Below are 20,590 nucleotides of genomic sequence, written 5' to 3'. Positions count from 1 at the left end.
GAAGGCTCAGGAATAAAGAGCTGGGTTACCCTGACAGGCAGGGAAGGAGCTGGAACAAAGAGTGGGGAATGGCATGAGGGACAGCTTTGAGGGAGGGCAAAACCTAGGGGTAAACCAACTTGGGAAAAACATGGGGTACATGAAAACAAACTATTATAAGATAACTGAGAAATAAACACAAACTGCAACACCCCAGGGAAATGGGCACAGCACCAAGCCCATCTGAGGCTGAGAAGTCTTTGAACAACATCGAGCAGTCACTCAAGCTTTTAGACACTACATCAAAAGTCAAGGGTTGTGAACTCTAGGTTTACATGTGTATATACTCCTGAGTTTTACTTTAGGCAGTGTTTTAAGAAACTTGTTTTATGTCCGATCATAGCCCAGTTCCTTGTAGATTGTGTGGAACGTGTAATCCTTTTGTTTTCATTGCTTGTTAGGACTATAAAAAAGAATATTGGTGCTGGGTGTCTCAGACACATAGTGTGTGTTAAGTGCAGTATACAGGGCATAAAGAGAAGGAAAAGAGAAGAAGTAGTAATACATAGTGGTAAGTTTGGAAATTAAGATAGCATTAAGAATGAATAACACAAGAAGTAAAAATGTTATTAAAAAGAGTCCACTAGAATGTATTTTAGCACATGAGAAAGATTTGGGAGGAATCCTGGAGGGTAATTTTTCAAAGAAAGGTAATCTGATTAAATACTCTACCCAATGGTAGTAGCCTTGGTATTAGTTAGAAAGTGGTGAAAAGTGACCCCCTAATGGAACTTTAAATTATCATACATTGTGACAGTTGATGTTATTTTTATGAAAAGAAGAAAAATGAGATCATGTGATATATGCAGACGTGTTTTTTACCCTGGAGAATAAACCTGAGTGTCAGAAAGAATGTGGCTTTGATTTGGCCCCACAGGACCCTTTAGTCCTAACTTTGGAAAGAAATACCAGGCAGAAAATAAAGAGATGCTGTTCAGCATGTAGCATAGGGCAGAGATGTTTGAAATTGGCTAAAAAGCATGAGGAAGATTGTGTTCTAGGTGTCCAAGAGTTACAGCCGAGTTACCCCAGGCCATCTTGGGTACATTCCCCCTCACCCAACCACTCTGCACCCTGAATGAAACCCAAATGGCAGTGAGGATGAGATGAATAATCCTGGGGAGGGGACAATTTCAGAGACCCCAGTGACAACCAACACAAGGAATAAAACCAAGGAAACTCTGCCTTTAGTCACCCCTTAAGGCAAGCAGTGGGTCCCCCAAGGAGAAGCCATGTGGGTGAACTTCTGCTTTTCTACTAGTGACCTGAAGAGTTGGTGGGAAAAAGTTAAAATTTCTAGAGAAAACCCCAGCAAAGTAGCAAAACGATTTGAGTTCATAGTCAAGAATCGAGACCCAGACTGAGGTGATGCTGATTTCATGCTGACAGAGCTAAGAAAACCAGCAAAAGAGTTGGTGATAAAGGTAGCCAGAGCCCATGTGCAGGGACAAATTGCTAGTGGAGCCTGACAAGATACAGTGGACCAGCTGTTTCCTACTGTAAACCCTTTGTGGGACCCAAATGATGCAGGCAGCTGTGCAATGTTAGCCAGATACCAGGAACTAGTCAAATTTGAATTAAAAATGCCATTCCAGAAGCAATAAATTGGTCAGTAATATATAATGTTACACAGGGACAGCACGAGTCACCCACTGACTTTGTGAACAGGCCCTGAGCAGCTGCACGTAAACGCACAGCCCTGGATCCCTGGTCGGATATGGGAAAGCAGCAGTTCCTTTCCCTGATGTTTGGGCAATCTAGCCCAGATGCCAGGCAGGAACTTGAGAAGCTGAAAGAGCCTGTAAAGAGAGACTTAAAGGCATGAATGAAAAAGCATAGAAGGTGTATGATAATAAAGACAGAGAAAAAGAAAAAGAACTCCCTGCAGCCATGGTGGCAGCTCTGGATCAGCTCCAGGGAGAGGACGTGGGCAGGCATGAAGCAGAGGCAGGGGCCAAAATTCCAGAGGCAGAGGAGGTTCAAAGCAGCCACAGGCCAAGCTGGGGCCAAATCAATGTGTATATTGTAAGAAAGGACACTGGAAATGCCAGTGCCCAGAGTTAGCAGACACAGTACACAAAACTCTTGTAGCCACTCTAGATGATATGAAATGACCAAGACTGGCAGATCTTACCCTAGCAGGCCCACTGGTTAAAATACAGCTGAAGAATAAGAAAGAAGTTGAATTTTTAGGAAATAGTGGAGACACATTTTCACTCTTGAATCAAGCATTGATACCCAAAAGTGAAAACTGTCTTCAAGCAAGAGGAGCCACTGGCCAGCCAGAACAATGCATTCTTCCTGAAACTGCTTAAATGTAAAATCAAGAAGAAAATGGGAATACATCAGTTTCTTGATTTACCAAACTCACCCAAATCTGCCCTAGGCAGGGATTTGCTGGAAAATTTCGAAGCGACAGTTCCGCTTAAAAAAAGAAAAATGAAATTTAAGGTACCTGAAGACAAGTTGGTTTTAGCATTACGGCTGACAATTGACACAAGACCAACAAACAATAATAACTCTTTAGAGCAAGTATTGAATCAGGTGTACCCAAGAGTAGGGGATATCGATAGGCCAGCAAAATCAAAATGAGCAGACCCTGTAAAAATCGAGCTACAGACAAGAGTTAGGCCAGCAGTCAGAAAGCAATAGCCTTAAAGATTAGAAGATAGGAAAGGAATACAGGCAACAATCATTAAATTCCTGACATTAGGATTATTGGAAGAATGGGAGTCCAAATTTAATACTCCTAGATTGGCAATAAAGAAACCCAATGGAACTTAGAAACTAGTGCCAGATTTACAGGCAATTAATGGTTTCTACCTTACTACCTTACTAGCTAAGCTTCGAGGTGATTTTATTTGGTTTCCAGTGATAGATGTGAAAGATGCTTTCTTCTGCCTGCCACTTGCGGAAGAAAGTCAAAATATATTTGCTTTCTGTAATGAGTTAATATCTTAGTTTGTTTATCAAGACTACAGAAGGGGAAAAAGCCAATAATAGAAAAACCGCAAGAATAGATGTGACCAACTAATATGTTGCAAGATGAATATAATGGGCTAATATATTGCAAAATAACTGTTATAAGGCTTAAACCACAAACTGTCAGAAGCTAATATGTTGAAAGACTAAATAAGCAAATGTGTAACTATATGTAGCTATGTGCCTATATATGGTAAAGGCTATTGTAAGACCTTGAGGAAGAGGACAGAAGCCTTCGTCCAGACGACCACCAGAAGGCAGAATAAGACCCCCTAGCAACTATCGGCGCAGACGCAGAGACCACTGGAAGGACACCCGACAACAACAGATAAAAAGGAGGATTGAACTGCGGAGTGGTGTGGGCCGAAGGCGGAGCGGTGACTCCCCGGCTACACCCAGGGCTCCCAGGTGGGTGCAAGCCTTTTGTTGGCTTCACTCAGTGCTGTAATTTGCCTATTATCACTTGCTTTATCAATTAATAAATTACATTTTATTAGGACTCACTTGTCGGTGATTGGTTCCTCACCGCAACTTATAACAAATTGGTGCCGTGACTCGGATCGGGAAAATTCTTGGAGAAGAGAACCTGTCGGGGAGGCGCCCCACCTCACGGTGGCCCCAAGGTTGCCATTCTCCAGGACCCCCGACCGACGAACCCAAATTCGATAATAGGCAAATTGAAGGCCGGCAACCCCATAATCTTTGTGTACGAAGCCCGGACAAGACGCGGTGAGGAGCGTGAGTATAAGCCCTGGGTAGCGTCCAGTTGGGGTTGGGATCCCGGAGTGTGGCACTCCCGGAGTGCGGTGTGTGAGACGTCCTCTGGACGGTGCAGGTGCGGACCCCTTATAGTGCGGTTCCCAAGTACCCGCGAGGGACTGGGCCACGAACGGGGGGAAGCGAGAGAGTGTGTGGAAGAAGACGCTCCAGGAGGGGATAAGGGGAGAGTAAACCCTCTAAAGACACTCTGGAAGATGGGACGGGGAAGAGCAAGCCCTCTAATCCCATAAAGAAAGGACTTCGTATAGGGCTCCCCTCAATACCTCCAGATAGCCCTTTAGGCTTGATAATTAAGTATGATCCATTATTGTATGGAGGTTTGGGGAGGGAAACAGATCAGGGCGGATAGCCTTTACCGGCCTGTGTTTGGAGCATTTGAGGATTGGATCTGTCAAGCCCTGAACACATATGTTAATTCAAAGGAACCATTTAGTGCGGAGGGAAGTGAATATGCTGCCCTGTGGATTGTTGGTGAGACCCGTTTTTCCCTATTTGTACTAAAATCTAAGAAAAAAGAAGAAGAGATCAGGAGATAATTGGGAAATGCCTGATCTTTCTCCTCCACCTTATTTACCACCCCTACAAAATCCTGATGCACCACCCCCTCCTGTTGGGCAAGCTTTGCTGAAAACGCAATTTGTAGCCAAGGCATGGGTGGATATTAGAAAGAAGCTAGAGAAGATGGAGGATTGGCAGGACAGAGGCTTAGATGAGTTGTTAAGGGAGGCCCAGAAGGTGTATGTTAGAAGGGAGGATCAAAGTCACAAGCAAATGACGATAATGGTAGAAGCAGTACGAGAGGGTCAAGAGAGGGGGCAGATGAGTCAGAGGGTTCCAGGTATGCAAAAGAAAGATGAAGCAAGAGAAAAGGGGGGTGGTGTAGTTTGCTATTATTGTGGGAAGAAAGGACACATGAGACGGGAATGCCGCAAAAGGCAAGCAGATGAGAAACAGTTTCGGGACTAAGGCTGTCAGGGGCTCTACTTGCTGGGGAAAAGAGAAACAACAGAGCCCCTGGTAAAGCTTAAAATAGGTCCCCAGCAACAGGTATACAAATTCCTTGTGGATTCGGGTGCCGAACGAGCTACGGTACAAACCCTCCCTAAAGGATGTAATCTGTCTGCAGAAGTAGTGCAGGTAGTGGGAGCTAAGGGGGAACCCTTTGGTGTACCTATGATAAAAGATGTGGTAATTGAAGGGCCTTCTAAAATAGGAATAGGGTCCTTATTGTTGGTCCCAGAAGCCGATTATAATCTTTTGGGGTGGGACCTTAGGATTGAATTAGGAATAGGAATAGAGATAATTGAAGATAAATTAAGCGTAAAATTATGCCCTTTAAGAATCAGTGATGAAGAAGAAATTAACCCAGAAGTTTGGTACACTCCAGACACTGTAGGCAGATTGGATATTTCTCCTTCGAGGTAACCATTAAAAATCCTGAAATTCCTATCAGGGTAAAGCAATACCCCCTATCCAGCAAAGGGAGGAAAGGATTAAAACCAGAAATGGAACGGCTATTGCGGCAGGGGTTGCTTGAACCTTGCATGTCACCCTTCAATACTCCCATACTACCTGTTCAAAAATCAGATGGGAGCTATAGGTTAGTACATGATTTGAGAGAAATTAATAAAAGAACAGTTGAAAGGTTCCCTGTGGTAGCTAATCCATATACCTTAGTCAGTAAACTGGGGCCTGAGGACAGGTATTACACAGTGGCAGACCTTAAGGACGCATTTTGGGCTTGCCCACTTAAGGAAACATCACGAGATTTTTTTGCATTTGAATGGGAAGACCCAGACACACACTGCAAGCAACAACTTCGATGGACAGTATTGCCCCAGGGATTTACAGAATCCCCTAATCTGTTCGGACAAGGTTAGAACAGATCCTGCAGGAATATCACCCTGAGGAAGGGACCACCTTAATTCAGTATGTGGACGATTTGCCAATAGCAGGAAAAGAGGAAGAATCAGTAAGAAAGGGAAGTAAAAATTTGTTAAATTTCCTTAGTCTAAAAGGGCTAAAAGTTTCAAAATCTAAATTGCAGTTTGTAGAGAAAGAGGTAAAATATTTAGGACACAGGTTAATTGAGGGAACAAAAAAGTTGGATCCTGACAGGGTCCAGGGTATACTCTCCCTTCGTGCCCCAAGGAGTAAAAGGCAAGTTAGACAACTGTTGGGGCTATTTGGATATTGTAGACAGTGGATTGAAAATTTTAGTAGGAAAACCAAATTCCTGTACGATAAGCTCACAAAGGAGGGACTAGTTAAGTGGTCTAAGGAAGATGAGGAACGACTGGACACATTAAAGACAGAGCTGGTGAACGCTCCGGTTCTCAGCCTCCCCGACCTCAGAAAGCCTTTTTATCTGTTTGTCAATATAGATGAAGGTACTGCATATGGGGTATTAGCACAAAATTGGGCAGGGAGTAAAAAGCCTGTGGCATATCTTTCCAAATTATTGGATCCTGTTAGTCGGGGATGGCCAACTTGTCTCCAAGTAATAGGGGCAGCAGCGCTATTGGTGGAGGAAGCCAGCAAGGTTACCTTTGCAGCAGAGCTGCATGTACCATCTCCACATAATATTAGGGGAGTTTTACAACAAAAGGCTGAAAAGTGGATCACGGATGCGAGGCTCTTGAAATATGAAGGGATACTAATAGCATCCCCAAAATTAAAATTAGGCACTACATCCCTTCAGAACCCAGCCCAGTTCCTTCACGGGGAACCTGAAGAAGAACTCACTCACGACTGTCTGCAGAACATTGAGGAACAAACAAAAGTTCACCCCGACCTAGAAGAAGAGGAGTTAGAAATGGGAGATAGGTTGTTTGTGGACAGATCCTCTCGAGTAGTGGAAGGGAAAAGAAGGTCAGGGTATGCGATAGTGGATGGCAAAACCCTTTCAGTGGTAGAATCAGGACCCTCGAGCCCTAGCTGGTCAGCCCAGGCATGCGGACTCTACGCTGTCTTACAAGCTTTGGAACAGCTTAAGGGCAAAACCGGAACTATCTATACAGATTCTAAATATGCGTTTGGCATCGTGCACACTTTTGGAAAGATTTGGGAGGAAAGGGGATTAATCAATTCCCAGGGCAAGGGGTTAATTAATGAGGAACTAATACAAAGAACCCTGAAAGCCATAAGAGGCCCTGCAGAGATAGTGGTCGTGCAAGGGCCACCAAACAGGAATTGGAGCCACTACCCGAGGGAATAATTTAGCGGACCAGGAAGCTAAAAGAGCAGCTTTGATGACACTCCAAGAAGGTAGTATTGTGAGATCTAGAGAAAATTGTTCTACATGTGGTAAAGATTTAGAGGAGACCCCCTGTTATGCTTGCTGGAAGACTTTTGGGACCGAGGCTATAAGGTGTTCTTGTGACAACCCAGAGAAAATCCGTTGTTGGTATCATGGCTCAAAATATATCCTAACTTTCTCTGCAAAGGAACAGGAAAAATTAAAGCAGATGGGAATACAAGAAAAAGAAAGGAGTTGGTTGTTGCAGGATGGGAGGGAAGTGGTCCCAAAGGCCTTAGCCCTAAGAATACTCCAGGCAATACATGAGAAAACACACTGGGGCACACAAGCATTAATTGATCAGTTTGCTATAAAATACATGTGTATCGGGTTACATAACTTGGCAAAGCAGATTACTCACCGGTGCCTCACCTGTCAGAAGGTTAACAAACAGCACCAGAAGTCCCGGGTAATGGGAGGAAGGGAGTTGGCCCATAGACCATTCTCCCATGTACAGACAGATTTTACAGAAGTACCTAAAGTAGGACGATACAAATACTTATTGGTCCTGGTAGATCACCTGACCCACTTTGTAGAAGCCTTTCCCACTGCTCAAGCAACAAGTCAAGTGGTGGTTAAAACAATACTTGAGGAAATAATTCCTAGATATGGCTTAATTGAAGTGATAGATTCTGACAGGGGCCCTCATTTTGCTTCCAAGGTAGCAAAAGAAGTTTTTACTGCTTTAGGAACACAATGGCCATATCACACCCCATGGCACCCTCAGAGTTCGGGCAGAGTAGAGAGAATGAATGGAGAAATAAAGAGGCAATTGACTAAAATAATGATAGAAACAAGAATGTCCTGGCTCAAATGTTTACCACTGGCCTTACGGAATACCCGTACCCAGCCACAGACAGATGTAGGGATTTCCCCATTTGAGATGTTATATGGAATACCATATGACATGGAGGCACCGGCAGATCATCCTTGTCTGGAAAATGTACAGATAAACCAATATCTAACCCATTTGATGAATAGGAGAAGGGAGATCCGTGATAAAGGGTTACTAGTGCAGAGACCTCCCTTAGATGCTGCCCTCCATCAAATCAAACCTGGGGATAAAGTGTTGATTAAGACCTGGAAAGAAGCTTCCCTAACACCTTGTTGGGAAGGTCCGTATGTGGTATTGCTTACCACAGAAACTGCCATTCGAATGGCTGAGAAAGGGTGGACTCATGCTAGTCGAGTAAAGGGACCAGTTGAATCTGAGCGCACATGGAAAGTAATGAGTCAGCCCGGAAATCTAAAGGTTAAGCTCAAAAGAGACTAGTCCTCACCTAGATCAAGAGGACCTTTTGGTTCTCCCGGCAGGGACTACGGAAAAACCAGGAACCGGCGTAGTGAATGTGTTGGACAGATTTTGGCCAGTTTGGCTTGGACTCTGAATATTAAGACATTGTACCCTAGAGACTTTGAAACAAAACAACCGTATGGACAAATGGAACTACCAATGTGGCAGCCTGCCCTACTTGATGATAGAGTGTGTCCAGAGGCGCGTGAGAGGCAGCAATTTTGCTGGAATCTCTTGGAAGAACGAATCCTCCAATGGTGTAGGGATATGCTATCTTTAGAGTCTGAAAGGGTAACCCTTCAAGACATACAATCAGACTATTTTTCAAAACAGTTCAAAACATTTAAATATTTAAAATGTACAAAATGCACCTTTTGTACCCCTTGGATCCTGCTCGAATGTGGTAAATGTAGAGCACTAAAATGGATTTATGCTAGACGTTTATTTTATAATTTATGTGCAGAGTGTTATCAGGAACACCGGAGGAACTCTATGTGGGAAAGACAATTAGAGGCGTTTATTGGTGGGCCCAGGTCTGTTCAGAATATACATCAATTATTCGAGAACAGAGAAGAGGCTTACCGGGCAGTCAACGCCAACGCAATCTGCACATATGTTACTCTTTTAGTTTATTGTAAGAAATCACACATAATCACTTTTGAGTGTGATAAAAATGTATTTGTGCCTTATCCTCATTCTGTACTTAGCATTAAGTGGTATGCTGAGAACGAATATTGGCGCCAACGTCGCCTACGGGTTTATTCCCGAAGACCAACAAAAAATTATGGATGCTAGATATATTCCAGAATTGGGGGGTGGGAATGTTATCCTTTCGTATGCCTTTGTTTGCAGGATTTGCCAAAAACGGTGGTGGGTCCAATACCGCCAAGAAAGATCTCCGGCTGGTATTTATAGAGGGTGTTAAAAGGGGAATTAACAGAAACCATTCTAAGATTAGGGGAGCTTTTGGAGGAGTGGGTAAGATATGAATTTTTACAGGCTATAGGGAATCTTTACTAAGGGGTCTAAATTCAGAGGCATGTTGTTCTCATGCTAGTAAACCCACTCCCTTTGTAAAAAGGAATACTGCTGGAAATAGATGCCCGGTACTATTGCAGTTCTCCTTTGAAAAAGGAATTGGGAACCGTATTGAGAAAGGCAAGAACAAAATTGATCCCTGAGCAAATACCTCTGCTGCTGAGAAGATGGTTCACCCCGTGGCCCGATGCAACCGGATCGACGGGTGAGGCAGAGAGGAAAAGGTAAAGGGACCTGCGACCCATGGTGGAGCGTGCTTACTTCCTCTCGAATACTGAAGTTCCCTTGAGGACTAACACACTCTGGGAATCCAAAAGGACAGCTCCCCAGGGAAATAAAAGAGTATGTAAAATCTTTAAAATAGAACCCCACCCTTTTTGGCAAATCTGTGATAGGGAACATAGGAGTAAGTAACTAGAAATATAGAGAGGGGGGAGAACATCTAATTCAAGCAGATACGAGATTCACTTAAATCTATTATAAGGGTTTTGTTTGCAGGACTGGATCCTTGAATGCTCCCACAACCCATATATCCCAGTTTTTTTAAGAAAAAGCAGCCAATCATCAATCAGATCAGCAACTTTCAAGGAATCTTACAATAATAAGATCCAAGTGGCAATGGTACCTCTATGTGATCCTATTTTCAAGATTAATCAGCAGAGGGCAGACTGATACAGAATACGACCCTTACCAGGCATTTAAGTGGGTTCTACACCATCTTTCAGACGAAATTGTTATCAAAGAAACTATTACATCAACCGACCCATCTTTTGAATTTAGATTAAAAGACATTTTTCCCCTGCGACTGGGATTTCCTCGTTTTGGAGAACAAGCACTGCACCAAACCTATTGGTGTCCTGCTTCTAACCCAGGCAAAAGTTACTGTAATTATCCTGGATATGGGTACTGTGGATATTGGGGTTGTGAGACCATTGTAACAAGTAATAGATGGCAACCACAGCAACCTGATAAGTTCCTGCAAGTCAAGTATGCTCCCCGTGGCTGTTGCGAACCACTGTTCAATAGTAGCAAACAGATACATACGCCCCGGGATGGGAGAAAGCACACTTGCACAGGTTATACTATGACAATTCTGCAACCAACCCATAAGAGTTGGGCCACGGGAAGAGTATGGCCGGTATTTGTTCGCGCCTTTCGCAATATTTGGGTGAACATACAAATTGTCCAACTTTCACCATCGATACCCTGACCAATTGGACCCAATCCAATTCTTACAGCAGGTGGGCCCAAAAAGGGAGCCACAGCTAGTCACAACGTTACTTTTAATAATCCCTTAGAGACTTCAGCTTTTTATGATCCGTTTCTTAATGTATTAAATGCTACCTTTTTATCACTGAATCAATCTAACCCAAACCTTAGGAAATCATGCTGGCTATGTTATGATGTGAAGCCCCCCTTTTATGAAGGTATCACCCTCAATATCCCCTTTAACTACTCAACAATGGAGAATCCACATCAGTGCAGGTGGGACACTCCCCGGAGAGGAACTACCCTAAGTCAGGTCACAGGCCAAAGCAAATGTTTCGGTAATGCAGCCTCAGCAAGGCGGATGGGCAATTTTTGCACCGAATTTATCATGCCTAAGAGTAAGAACTATAAATGGGCAATTCCGGCCACATCAGGAATGTGGGTTTGCCAGTGATCTGGGGTAAGCCCCTGTATATTCCTTGATAAATTCGATAATGCTAACAACTTTTGTATTCAAGTCTTAATGGTCCCAAAGGTCCTGTACCACAAGGAAGAGGAGATGTATCACCCCTTAGAAGAACCAGACCGAATCCAAAAAAGGGAGGTAATAATGGGAATAACCATAGCAATGCTCCTCGGTTTAGGTGCTACCGGTGCAGCCACAGGTATCTCAGCCCTTGCAACTCAACAGCAAGGGCTCTCTCAACTACAGATGGCTATTGATGAGGACCTACAGAGAATAGAGAAATCAATTTCCTTCCTCAAAAAATCTCTCTCTTCACTTTCAGAAGTCACCCTGCAGAACAGACGAGGGTTAGACCTCTTGTTCATGCAGCAAGGAGGGCTATGTGCTGCTCTAAGAGAAGAGTGTTGTTTTTACGTGGACCATATCGGAGTGGTCCGAGACTCAATGGCTGAATTGAGGGAAAGGCTGGCACAAAGGAAGAGAGAAAGAGAGGCCCAACAAGGATGGTTCGAGTATTGGTTCAACCAATCCCCATGGTTAACCACCCTACTCTCTACAATAGCAGGACCAGCAATTATGATAATTCTTGGGCTAACTTTTAGACCCTGCATATTTAATACAATACTTAAGATAGTGAAAGGAAGGTTAGAGGCAGTCCATCTCCTTTTAATCAAGACCAAATATGAATTGGTAGAAAATCTAGAATTGGGAGAGGAAGCCACCTTGAGTCAACTTGCATTAAGACGATTTGATGAACAAAATGGGTAAAAGAAAAAGGGGGGAATTGTAATGAGTTAATGTCTTAGTTTGTTCATCAAGACTACAGAAGGGGGAAAAGCCAATAATAAAAAAAAAACCGCAAGGATAGATGTAACCAGCTAATATGTTGCAAGATGAATATAACGGGCTAATATATTGCAAAATAACTGTCATAAGGCTTAAACCGCAAACTGTCAGAAGCTAATATGTTGAAAGGCTAACTAAGCAAATGTGTAACTATATGTAGCTATGTGCCTATATATGGTCAAAGCTATTGTAAGACCTCGAGGAAGAGGACGGGAGCCTTCGTCCAGATGACCACCAGAAGGCAGAATAAGACCCCCAGCAACTATCGGCGCAGACGCAGAGAACACTGGAAGGACACCCAACAACAACAGATAAAAAGGAGGACTGAACTGTGGAGTGGTGTGGGCCAAAGGCGGAGCGGTGACTCCCCGGCTACACCCAGCGCTCCTGGGTGGGTGCAACCCTTTTGTTGGCTTCACTCAGTGCTGTAATTTGCCTATTATCGCTTGCTTTATCAATTAATAAATTACATTTAATTTGGACTCACTTGTTGGTGGTTGGTTCCTCACCGCAACTTATAACAGTACACAAAGCCAAAGGCCAGCTGAACCTGTGATCTCTGAATGGCTCTCCACATTCTTCCCAGGAAGATGAATGGCAATCACTGTTCTGCCAGGGAAATTGCATCTGCTGGGAATGTGGTGTAGAAAATGTGCTTGCTGCTCCTCTCAGAGCCAAAATTCCTACACATTTCTTGGAAGTCCTTCTTAGATAAGGACAATGTTCAGCTGAGTGACAGTGAAGCAAAATGGCAATCCAGGAATAAATGTTCCTGTTCACAACATCCTCCATTCACATGGATGGTTTCTCACTGGCACACAGGAGCAGGGGAGGAACCCAAATGCATCATTGTACACAAAGTCAGACATGTTGAGGGATGAACAGATCTCCCAGGGATATGGAAACCTCCCCTGAAAAGCCAGTCCAGGGAGAGCCTGAGGTGTTTTGTGGTTGCAGGCATGAAGATGCTCAGGAGCTTCCACAGATGCTCAGGATGGTGCCTGGATCTCGCTCTGGCAATGACAGTGGCTCAGCTGAGAGCTGTGGGAATGATTTACACTGCACGGAGAGGGGCCACAGTCCTGCAAGGGTCTTTCATCAGGAGCAAACAGCAGCCTGGAGGGTGGGGAATGCTGGATCTGTAGCAGGGCTCATCCTTCACCTTCATGTGGAGCTGCCCCCAGAGTTGCCATGGATCACTTTTTATTTTTCTCCTGTTGGGTATATTTTGGAGCAGCTGTTAGATGTGGCTTTTTATGGTGATCCTGTGGGAAGCAGCCATTTGCCTGCTGTGATATCCTCACAACTAATACTAACTCCTCATTGCCTTTGGTTTTATTTGGGGTTTTTTATCTGTTTGATTGGTTTGTGTGGGTTTGTTTATTTGGGTTTTTGTCTGTTTTGGTTTGAGCTTTTGATTTGCTTTTTTATAAATGACTGGTTAAGGTGGCATAGCCAAACTCAAGAAAATGGAAACCAGGTTCAACTTTCCAGAAATAACTTTTGCCTGGGTTTAGCTGCACCCCCAGGCTCAGGATCACCAGTAGATTTGCAGGTTTTGCTCTGCATCATCAGCCTGTCCAGACTCTGCTTGGTGTTGCAGAAATGGAGAAGACAGTGGACATTGTGCCAAGCTTCCTTTCCAACAGAAAAACCTGGGTCAGCATGACAGAAAAGAAGAAAAAAATACAATAAAATTCACCAGTTAGAAAGAACAAGTGTCCCACCACTTTTCCCTCCACTGTTATTAATTTTGTACAATTTAGAGGCAAACCTTGGTCTAAAGCTTCCATCTCTCAGTTCCTAATGTCTACCCTTCAGCCTTGACATCCCCTGATCTGACTGACTGCTGTCCAGCTGGGGCTGGGGATGCTCAGCCTGGAAAGAGCCTGGGAGGCCTCACTGTGGCTGTGCAGGACTGGAAGGGTCCCACAGGAAAGAAGGGGACAGAGTGTTCAACAGGGCCTCTGCTGAGAGGACAAGGGGGATGGCTTTCAAGTGCAGGAGGCTGATTGAAGCTGGATCTAAGGGAGCTGCTGTTTTACACTGAGGGTGGTGAGGCACCGGCCCAGGCTGGGCACAGAGGCTGTGGGTGCCCCATCCTTGGCAACAGGGCTCCCCCAAGGCCTGGGGGAAGATTGCTCAGCTTGGAACAAGATGATCTTCAGGGTCCCTTCCAAGCCCAACCATCCAGGGATCCCCGCTGCCCACTTCAGTTGGCCCTGGGCTCCTGGGAACTGTGATGTCACATCCCCCGTTCCAGGTGGAACTGCCAGCACCCAGCAAAGAGCACAACTCAACCACTGGCCCTTGTGTCAGCCCACGCTGCACTCTGCTCCTGTCCACCCCTGTCGCCCTTCTTGTCACCTGCTCCCTCCATCAGTCCTGAGAGCTCCCTAGTGCCTGGATTTTGTCATCCACCACTGCAGGATGCTCACGTTTTTCCTGAGGAAGGTATGGTGCCATTCCATGGAGGGGGACACCCCCAGCTGCCCAGGTGGGGTGCAGCTCTGTGGGATGGTGTGGGACAGGGACCCCACTCTGAGGTTTTGCCACCTCTGCAGGCTGTCACCGACAGAGAGGAAGAGATGGACATGGATATCCAGACTTATATAAAGGAGGATGTGGAGATGGAGGAAGACACTGGAGAGGAAGAGATGGAGGTGGATATGGATGTGGAAGAAGAAATGGAAGTGGAAATGGAAGAGTACATTGAAGACATGGACATTGATGAGAAAGATGAGGAAGAGCCTATGATCTTGGGATGAAGACCAATGCCAGCAGCAGGACAGGCATGTGGTCCCCACAGGCAGAGTGGGCCCCTGCTGCCAGGCTGGAGCTGGGCTGGTCCCTGCTCAGGGACATGGCACCCCGTGCGCTGGAGTCTGGTGCCATCCGCAGCCTGTCCTGCGCTCGCTCTGGGCCACACGAGCTCCATCCCAGACCCAGCCAGGCTCAGCTCTGGCAGCAAAGTCCTGCTGTGCCAGCATGTGCCAGCCTGGGGGCACATGGAAGAGCCCTCTGTGCCTGACTGGAGTGACCACGGCACACTTGCTTTTTGTCCAGGACTGATGGACATTCCAGACAGGGATGCCACCCTTTTGTACATAGGTTTTACAGTTTGTTCTCTTCAGGAATAGGATTTAGGACTTTTTTTTGTCTTCTGTAAATACGTTTCATATATTTTTACTAGATAGGTTCTTATGTATATACGTTCCATGGATTGCTGTTGTTAGAAATATTCTTACGTTGTAAAAGTGTTCGGTATTGTTGCTGTTCTTCCGGAAATAAACAAATTTTCTTTTTCACATCCCAGTTCTCTTTGCATTTACTTTGGGCACAGGCAGCATTTGCAAAGTTGTGGTTTCCACTTGCTCCAGGTTTCCAGGGCTGGAGGTCCCTGGAGGAGCTGGCACAGCCAAGCCAGGAGTGAGGGTCCCTGTGCACAGAGGGGTCCCACTGACTGAGGTCACCCTCTCCCTGCAGTTTCTCTGGACACACTTGGTAGCTGCAGGGGCAAATCCCAGTGTGTCCTGTGCCATGGGATCCCATGTTGGAGCAGGGCTGAGCCTGCTTGCTCCTGCAGAGCCTCAGCCATGGCTCTTCCCTGGGCAGCCCCAGGGCTGATGAGGGTGCACTGCAACCCCTGTTCCTGAGCACCCAGAGGGGCTGGAGCAGCCTGCAGAGCCTCAGCCCTACATGGACCAAGATTGCCCTTGGAAACCCCCTCTGTCCCCAGACTCTGGTTTCAAGCACAACAGGAATTGATCCTCCCAGTTAAAGGTGTTAATTGGCAACAATTTGTCCCTGGCACTTTCTAGTACAGCAAATGTCAGCACTTGGAATCCCTGTTCTGCACTCCCTGGTCAGGCACCAAAACATCTGAACCTGACAGAACATCTTGAATTAGCACCAACCTGCAGAGAGCTATGGGGGAGAACCTACCCCCAAGCACCCAGAGAAACACTTGACATTGATAGTCTGGGGCAAGAGCTGAAACTAAAGCATTCTAATGCCAAGAGAGAGGATTTTATTGCTGAATTCATTCTCCAAGAACAGTAATGAAAGCTTTTGGTGTCCTCACCAGCCACAGATGTGTATTGCCAAGGTTTGCTTCTGGGTTATGATTGATTTTTATTATTCTGTTCAGAACTCTAATGCTGTTCCTGGCTAAGGTGTAGAGATGATATTTCAGAGCCAGATGAGCTCAGCACAGCTTCTGCATTACACAATTTCCAGACACAGACATTCAGTCCATGCAAACTGATACTTTTTCATCTCTGTGCAAAGATCAGCATTAGGACATCACTGACGTACCACACACTTCTCAGAGCTGTCCCTTTCATCCAGCTCTCCCCAGTCACTTCACAGACTTCACTCCAAGCAGTTTATCTCTGAGAGAGTTCAGTGGCATATGGGATTTTAATAAAGCCTCTTATTTGGCCTTATCATAAAGCAGAGCAATAGGGCTCAGGAGCTCAGTCCCTGGGTAGGGACCGGGTGCCCGAAGCTGGCTCGCTCATGCCAAGGCCGCAGGGCTACCATCTAGCAAGCATGGTGATTATCAGCTCTATAGTGATTGCAAGCTCTCAGGATTTCAGCTCTGCTTGCTTGGTAGTGGTGCCCTGGGCTTGAGGCTGCAGCAGACGGAGAGAGAGGAGAAGGAGAAGGCGCAGGCTGTTCCACGGAGATGGCTTTGTTTGGGAAGGTCCGTGAAGGGTCTCTGCTCTTCTTCTTTCTCCCCTAATGGGGTACAGTGTGCTTCTTTTATAGGGTTGGAAAGGATCCAAGCTTGACCAATGGGTAAGGGGTTAACATGACATTGCCTTATAGGGTTACAGAGGTAGGTTAAGGGGTGGAGGGCAGGAAAACAGGAATTTTCTTTTCCTGTTTCAGCATTCCTATTGTTCATATCCTCCATGGTACTTTTCCTAAATCTATGGGGTTTACTACAACTCCACTTTCTGTTTTTACAAAAAAGGCGTTCGTTATCGTTCTTTTGAAACAGTGAACAAGGCACGAGAACATAGCTAACACAATAACAACTACAAGGAGAATCAACAGCATTCCCTTAACCAAGGATGCAGCCCATCCTGTTAATCCCCATTGCCCAAAAAGTTCATTGACCCAGTCTGGGATTCTTTCTACTTTCAAGTCCTTCACGAGATCTTTCAGTTTCTGGATGTTCGCATGGATGGATTCCGAGCGTGAAGAAAGGTTGAAGCAGCACATCCCTTCGAAGTCTTCACAGCCGTGTCCATGGGCAAGCAGCAGGAAGTCGATTGCTGCTCGATTTTGGAGCGAAGCCTGTCTTGTGGTTTCTTCTTCCTTTAAGAGATCACTCAAGGCTGCAGATGTAGCATTAGCTTGTTTACTGAGCCAGCACCCAAGGTGATTGATTTCACCGAGGGCTTTAGCTGCAGCTACCCAGGGTAAAAACAGGGAGGCAGCAATCTTTTTTGGTTTGTTCCAATCGTATAATTTAGGGTCACAATTTTCATCAAATTCAGTGTAGGACCTTTTTTGTCGTTTTGGTTCGCTTTCTTTTTTCCAATTATGTAACAGGGTGATGTTTGGAGTAAGGGTAGAAAGTTTTCCAAGGGTACAGGGACCTCCCTGGAGTCGGGAGGGGATCCCAGCCCATACTCTGTCACCACAGATGAGAAACATTCCCTTGGGTAATACTTTGGGATGGAGAGAGGACACAGAAATCACGCGAGCCGTGTAATTGCACCAATCGTGAGAGTTATAGGCTTTGTTAATAGGTGATATCTCTTTTTGATATGTGTTTTTGTTCTGGTCAATTTCTGGCCAATTGTTTTTTGGATGTCTAAAGTAAAATTTGACGCAGTATGTGGCCTTGGAGGACCCCAACAGATCTAATTCTTGGGGTTCCTCTCAAGCATCTGGCAGAATTTTTGTCCACTCATCCCAAGTATCAACCACATTGGGTCTCTTACCTGTGGTGCGGAGAAGCTCTGAGTTATAGACAGGCCAGTCATCTGCTACAAAGGGAATTCCTACTAGACATGTGGAAAGTGGATTATCAATGCTTGTCATGGACAAGCACATGTTGTCCTGTTTTAATGTTTTTGCTAAGGTTACCCAAACATTATGGCTGGGCTGTGGGCTAATCCAGCCGAAGGCACGCGGTACGGTGAAGAACATCCAGGCAGCAGTGAGGACAGCAGCAACAGAGATATTTTTCATCTTTGGGCAGGAATAGGGCTTCTGATAGGGAATATAAGCAGAATTTATCTTTATGATGAGAGGGTTTTCTGCCTTTTTCTTTTCTTGTTCCCCTCCTCCCCCCCTTTTTCTTTTAATTTCTAAGCTACACTATGGGAGGAGGAGTGGGTAGAGGGTTAAGGGGTTTTAAAAGGTCAGGGAGAGGGAATAACAGTGGTTTTTTTTTCTTTTTTCTTTCTTTAAATACAAAAAAAAACCAGTGTAACAACATATAGTTCAGAGAACACTTTTGTGTTAAGGCTATCTATGGTCTGATGCAGCAGACTGTTGTTTAGCTTTTCAGTTTTATCTGCTGTCTTGTAATGGGGCGGTCTGTTCTTGTGTTTGTGGGTATTCAGCGACGTCTTCGTCTCCAGGCAGAGCTGGTTTGGTTTTGAGGTGGTCTTGTGTTTGCCTCAGGAGAGTTCTTGTCCCCGTTTGCAGGAGTAGTGTTCTCAGTGCCTAGGTATGGCTTTATGTTTTTTCCTGGGTACCACCTTGGACCGGATGGTAGTAGCACGCACGCATATCCTCTACCCCAGGTAATCAACTGGTGAGGCCCAGAAATTTGGTGTGTTTCAGGGTCCTTCACGAGCACAGGTGGTTTCTCAGTGAGCTTTGCTTGGGTGGTATTTGCAAAGTGGCGAAGTATTGGGGGTCAGGCTCTGATGCTGTACAGTTCAGGAAGTTGATGACGTAGAGAGCCTTGCAAAGTCTTTCCACTGGAGATGTGATTCTCGTGTCTCTGTTCTGTTGATCGAGGACTCTTTTGAGGGTTTGATGTGTCCTTTCCACGATGGATTGTCCTGTGGGGTTTACAGGTATGCCGGTCTTGTGTGCTATTCCCCATTCATTGAAAAACTCCTTTAACTTGCGGGAAGCGTAGGCTGGTCCATTATCTGTTTTAATCTCTTTTGGTACACCCAGGGTGGCAAAAGCGAGGAGAAAGTGTTTTATTGTGTGCATGGTATTTTCTCCTGCATGTGATGATGCAAATACTGCTCCTGAAAACGTGTCGACCGATACATGCACGTATTTTGACCTTCCAAAAGGTGCAAAGTGAGTTACATCTGTCTGCCACAGCTGGCAGATATTCAGACCTTGGGGATTGACTCCTGTCCCCATGGATGGTATCTGATAATTCTGGCAGTTCGGACATGTAGCCACGATAGCCTTTGCCTGATCCTTTGAGAGCTTAAACATTCTCATAAGGGCAGGTATATTTTGATGAAAAAACGCGTGTAACAACTCTGCCTGGGCAAAGATGTTAGGAACATTAGCAGTTTCTGCTGCCATTGCTAATGCATCTGCTTTCCTGTTGCCTTCTGCAACAAAACCTGGGAGGTCTGTGTGTGACCTCACATGCATTATATGGTAAGGTTGCTTTCTGTGGGAGATTAGGTATATTAATTTAGAGAGCAGTTGGTACAACTTTGGATTAGAGACCTCTTTGAGAAGAGCATGTTCTGCTCTCATCGCTATCCCAGCGACATAAGCTGAATCTGTAACCAGATTGAAAGGCTCGTTTTTAAACTTTTCAAAGGCTCTGACAACAGCTGCTAATTCTGCGATCTGTGGAGATCCCTCCACTATTTGTATGTCAGAGTGCCAATCTTGTGTTTGGGGGTCTCTCCATGTAACCACCGACTTGTGGGAAGACCCTGAGCCATCTGTAAAGAGGGTTAGAGCCTTGAGAGGTTTTCTACTTTGGATTTGTTTTGGAATCAAATGGAAGGTTACATCAGGGTTAAAAAGTTTGTGTTTTGGGATCCTAACTGAAGTTTGGCCCGTGTAGCTATCCAGGGCAAACTGGAGGCTTTCATTGGTCTGGATCAAATCCTCAAAGTCTGTAAGAGTTATTGTTAAGTATATGCATTCGAACTCACAACCTGAAAGAGAGCGAAGGCGAGTCCTTGCCTTTTTTATTAAATGTGCTATGACCTCCTGGTAGGTGGTGAGTGTCTTTGTGGGCTGGCTATTTGTAAAGATCCATTCCAGTATCAACAAAGGGTCTCGAAGCTGTGAGTCCCATTGGAAAATCAGTCCATGGAATCGAGGTGCTTTTCCCAGGATGATGAACTGGAAAGGCAGACTGGGCTCAAAGCGATGGGCTTTGTGTAAAGACAGGGCTTCCTGGACTTTGGTGATGGCACCTCTGGCTTCTTCTGTGAGAGTGCAGGGAGAGTCCAGGTCCTTAGGTCCGCGAAGAAGGTTGAACAACGGAGCAAGGTCCTCTGTTGTAATTCCTAGCAGTGGACGTACCCAGTTGATGGATCCGCACAGGCTGTGTAAGTCCCTGAGGGTTTTTGGGTCGTCATTTATGGTGAGCTGCTGAGGTAGGATGGTTCTTTCCCGGATCTGGACTCCAAGGTAAGTCCATGGCTTGGTGTACTGGATTTTGTCCTCACGA

Source organism: Agelaius tricolor, unplaced genomic scaffold, assembly GCF_023055355.1.
Source record: "Agelaius tricolor isolate 1412-34295 unplaced genomic scaffold, bAgeTri1.0.p SCAF_39, whole genome shotgun sequence".
Lineage (NCBI taxonomy): Eukaryota > Metazoa > Chordata > Aves > Passeriformes > Icteridae > Agelaius > Agelaius tricolor.
This window is presented reverse-complemented; position numbering follows the sequence as displayed.